Genomic DNA, 5,610 nt, shown 5'->3' on the forward strand with positions numbered 1-5,610 from the left:
AAAATATATATTAAAAGATAATTTAATTTATTAACTTAAAATGTCATAAGAAATAACATTATTTTATCATTAACTTATGATATCACTACAAAAAAAAAACGCTAAGTACCGTCGGATTTAGCATCGCAGAGTAGCGGTCGATTTACCAGCAGTAAAGACATCAAATTCGAAAGGTTAAATGATTACTGATAGATTTAAGTTTCCGACAGTAAATTTGTTAGTAATAATTGGAGGAAAACAAAAAGAAAATAGCGCGTCCTTTAGGTCCGACAGTAAACCCACTAAATGAGATGCTGCATTTTGGTGACCCGCAATGGTTTACCATTGGAATTTTTACACGTAATTATGCCATAAAATTGAAGCACGAACCCTCTTCCCCCTCGTTCGAATTTGTGTGTGTCTCTCTCTCTCTAACCCTCTCGCCTCCCACACTCTCTCTACCCCTCTCATGTCCCCGGCAGTCCTTCCTCTTCAGGAGCTTCTCCTCATTTGCCGCCATCATTGTAGCTGTCGGACGCTGAAGGAGCTACTATCGCTATTGTCGCCGCCGCCAACGCAGCTACTTCTGTCGGACACCAACGCCGCTGCTTCTGCCGCCGTCTACGTACGTCGCTGCTACTGTCGCCGCCTATGCTGCTTCTTCTTCTCATCTTTAGTGCTCTTCTTCAGGTAATGTTTCTGATGTTAGGGTTTTCTGAAATTCTGATTTGTTGATATAATTTATTAGGTTTATTTGTTGTTTTGAGACTTCTGATTATTGTTGATTATTTAGTTCTTAGGGCACTGAACTTGTTTAGTTTTAATTTTAATTAGAACATGTTCTGATTTTTATTCCTTATTTAGTTCTGAACTTAGGGTGCTGAACTTGTTTTGAACTTATGATTTTCTAAAATTCTGAACTTAGGATATTAAACTTGTAAGGTTTCAATTTTAATTAGAATATTGGCGGATTTGTGTTCTTCATTTAGTTATGAACTTAGGGTACTGAACTTGTTTAGAACTTATGGTTTTCTAAAATTCTGAACTTAGGATACTGAACTTGTTTAGTTTCAATTTCAATCAGAACATGTTCTGATTTCTGTTTCTTATTTAGTTCTGAACTTAGGGTACTGAACTTGTTTTGAACTTATGGTTTTCTAAAATTTTGAACTTAAGATATTGAACTTGTATAGTTTCAAGTTTAATTAGAACATTGGCAGATTTGTGTTCCTTATTTAGTTTTGAACTTAGGGTGCTGAACTTATTTTAAACTTAGGATTTTCTAAAATTTTGAACTTAGGGTATTGAACTTGTTTAGTTTCAATTTTAATTAGAACATGTTCTGATTTCTTTTTCTTATTTAGTTATGAACTTAGGATACTGAACATGTTTTGAACTTATGATTTTTTAGAATTCTGAACTTAGTATACTGAACTTGTGTAGTTTCAATTTTAAATAGAACGTTGGCGGATTTATGTTCTTATTTAGTTCTAAACTTATGGTAGTGAACTTGATTAAGCATTTTGAATGATGTTGTGAATATGTTTAGTACATTTTTAATTGGTATACTCTTTACAAATGTAAGAACCAGAGTTTTTACGTGAAACTGCTTTAATAAAATAATAATTTTAATTTTCCAGAAAAGGTTCAAAAATATAGAAGTGTTCTTTTTAAAATATAAAGGTGAAATTTGAATTCAGTGAATTTTTCTGAGTGGGAAAATGTATCTTTTGCGAAAAGTTTTTATAAAAATATGTACCGGTGCTTAAGCCGGCAGTATCGGCTCTAGTCTATTCGATACCGCGTTTTGAAGAAAATAAGATTTTGAAAATTGAATTTAGTATTTTGAAAAGATAAAAATAATTTAGAATTGAAAACCGGGCGCTAATCTTAAAGGTTTTGACCAAAATTGGGCCAAATGGACCTAAAACGCTAACAGGTTGGATCGGACCCAAGTTGGGTCCAAGCCCAACATATATAAGCACAACTAATGAACATTTTAGCTCATCACTAGCCCTAAAACAAGAGAGGGGCGCTGCTAAAGTGAGGAGAGAAGAAGGAGAATGACACTATTCACTTTGATCTTCTCAAGCTCATAACTTGAGCTACGGTACTCTAATTTACGAGCCGTTTGCGTCCACATGAAACTCTCATCGAGCTCTTTATTTCTACTTAAAAGTGGTAAAATTTTCGAAATACCTGCTCCAGTTTCCAGCCCTAACATTTTCACATTTTTTATTATGGTTTTTGAGTATATTTTGTGATTTTGGTTGTTTAGGGGTGATCTACCATTGGAATATTGTTGGGTTTTGCCCCTAATACCTTTGGGTAAGGTAAGTCTCTTTAAACTCTTGTGGTTTGATATTTTGGTTAATTATAATATTGATTTTTGGTGTGTTATATGTATATAGCTTGATAGTTGGTGAGTTTTAGAAGTGATGTTGGTGCTTGAGACTTGTTGATCTTGTTGGAATCAAGCTTTGGGTGTTTGTGCTTTTGGAGAATTGGTCAAGGTATGGTTTCGGTTTTCTTTATGTAATATGTAATATTCCTGGACACTTATGCTAGTTGACTCTAAGATAGATTTGAATGATGTTTGTGCATAATTAATTATTTGTGAATTTATGTTTGATGACGAGGAGGATGATGTGGAGTGTTGGAATGTGTGAATTATGAATTATGATGATAATATGATGAGTATTGTTGTTGTTTGTGATTATGATAGTTGATGAAGGATATTGATGAATTATGATGTTGTTGTTGGTGAATGGTGTTGATTATTGAGATTAAACTGAATAATGAGAATTATGAGGATTTATGGTAAGATATGATGAGTGATATTTATGATGAATAAATTGTACAAATTATTGATGATTGAGGTCTTGAGTTAGAAATTGTTGATTTTTGTTGAAGTATGGTGGAAGGATTGGGTGAAATAGAAGTTGAGTTGATTAAAATACAATGGAATGGCAAGGTATAGTGTGTGGTAGTGTTTTATGATGTTTGGGTATATTTTGGTTATGAAATTTGAAAATTTGAGAACTTTGATGTTTTTGTGAAAAACTTGATTTTTGGTGAACTTTGACGGATCATAACTTGAGCCTCGGTTTTTGAAATTGATGAAAATTTGTTTTAAATTAAAGATGATTTCAAGATATTTAAAATAATATAAAGTTTAAGGAAAATAAATTTTTGTAGAGGAAGTTATGAACGTTTAAATTTTGGGGTTTAAAACTGATTTCTACAACTTTACAAAATTCTGCAATTCTGGGATGGCATGCGTACACAAACCCCCCATACGTGAGCGTGCCATTCTGTTTGGCACCTATGCGTATGCGAACTCTTGTATGCGTACGCGATATAGGCAAAATTTTAAGTATGCGTTCGCATACACCCTGTTTTGCTGAAAAAAAAGATTTTTCTTCGTTTTTAAGGGTTCTCTAGCTTTCCAAACTTCCATAACTCCTCTTTAAGACTTGTGGTTAATAATTAGGCCTAAGACTAGTACAGATAGGTTTATGTTTGATAGTTAATGGACTTATATATGGGTTTTAGAAGCCGGTGACTTAGGCTTGGTATGTTAGTTGGGTGGTTTTGTCTTGTGAACTAATGGGGGCTGGGTTGATAATGAACTTGAGATATTGGTGATGAACTTGAGATATTGACATTAGATGATGAGATTGAAATGAGTATACAAGGAATTGTGCTATGATCTGTGCTGTATTACTGGACTGTAATGATTGGTAAGTCGCTATGCGCCTCGGGCAAGGGCTGTGGCAGTCTCCCGCCTACGTTGAGATGTGAGGACTGTGGTAGTCTCTCGCTCACATAACCTTTCTGCTGCCAGAGTGAACTCAGACACTATAACCCGAAAGAGGGTGCCGGGCACTATAACTCACGGGGTGCAAGATAAAGTGTTGGGCACTAGAAATAGTGAGCAGGGCACTATAACCCTGGTTCTACTTGAAATAAGCTAGAATGAATATCTCTTAGATCTCCTAACCAGAATCTTTGTGGTGTAAGCTAGAATGATGGCGGCATTCAAGAGAATCTGGAAGGTCTAAACCTTGTCTGTGGTATTCCGAGTAGGATTCAATAATTGGATGACTGTGACGAGCTCCAAACTCGCGATTGCAGGGTGTTAGTGACAGACGCAAAAGGATAGTAAATCCTATTCCAGCATGATCAAGAACCGACAGATGAATAGCCGTGCCGTGACAGGGTGCATGAGCATATTATTCACTGAGAGGATAATATGAAGCCATTGACAAGGGTGATGCCTCCAGACGATTAGCCGTGCCGTGACAGGGCATTGGATCATTTTCCCGAGAGATGACCGAAAGTAGCCATTGACAGTGGTGATGTATCACATAAAGCCAGCCATGGAAAGGAGTAAGACTGATTGGATGAAGATAGCAGGAAAACAGAGGTTCAGAGGAACGAATGCATCTCCATACGCTTATCTGAAATTCTCACCAATGATTTACATAAGTATTTCTATCCCTCTTTTATTATTTAATATTCGAAAACTCCATTATCAATTTATATCCGCCTGACTGAGATTTACAAGGTGACCATAGCTTGCTTCATACCAACAATCTCAGTGGGATTCGACCCTTACTCATGTAAGGTATTACTTGGACGACCCAGTGCACTTGCTGGTTAGTTGTATCGAAGTTGTGAACCATGGTATTGGCACCATGTTCTTGGCGCCATTGCCAGGGAAAGAAAGAGCCATGAATTTTACATCATTAAAGTGTAATCACGATTACGCGTACCAAGTTGCTCACGTTGCCAGGGATTGTTCGAGCCTGGACATCACAATTTCGTGCACCAAGTTTTTGGCGCCGTTGCAGGGGATTATTTGAGTTTGGACAACTGACGGTTCATCTTGTTGCTCAGATTAGGTAATTTTCTTTTTGTTTTATTTTCAAAAAATTTTTCAAAAATATTTCTAAAATTTTCTCATCTGTTTTCGAAAAAAATAAAAATATTTTCAAAAAAAAAAATTTCTTTTATTCAAAATTTTTAAGAATGAATTCTAGTGTTTCATGAAGCATGTGAAGACTGGCTGGCTGTAAAGCCATGTCTAAATTTATTTGGACTGAGGCTTGCAATTTGTTATCAAGAGCAATATACTCTGGTGTTAAATGCTGAAGCTTGGCTGGCCATTGGCCATGTCTAGTGTTTTGGACTGGAGCTTTCTTTGAAAGCTTGGCTGGCTAGTGAGCCATGTCTAATTCCTGGACTGAAGCTTTAGACTAAGAATGCAAGATTCTTGGAATTCATATTAAAAATTTTGGAATCCTTATTTTTTCTTTTTCAATTAATTTTCAAAAAAAAAAATCTAAAAAAATTAGAAAATCATAAAAAGCAAAAATATTTTTCTGTTTCTTGTTTGAGTCTTGAGTCATATCATAAGTTTGGTGTCACTTGCATATGCATCTTACATTTTTCGAAAATATCATGCATTCATAGTGTTCTTCATGATCTTCAAGTTGTTCTTGGTAAGTCTTCTTATTTGATCTTGATGATTTTTTTGTTTTGTGTCTTTTCATGTTTATCATATGCATTCTTGAATTCTTAGTGCGTAAGCATTAAAGAATTCTAAGTTTGGTGTCTTGCATGTTT

The sequence above is a fragment of the Arachis ipaensis genome, chromosome B07 (genome assembly GCF_000816755.2).
Source record: "Arachis ipaensis cultivar K30076 chromosome B07, Araip1.1, whole genome shotgun sequence".
Classification (NCBI taxonomy): domain Eukaryota; kingdom Viridiplantae; phylum Streptophyta; class Magnoliopsida; order Fabales; family Fabaceae; genus Arachis; species Arachis ipaensis.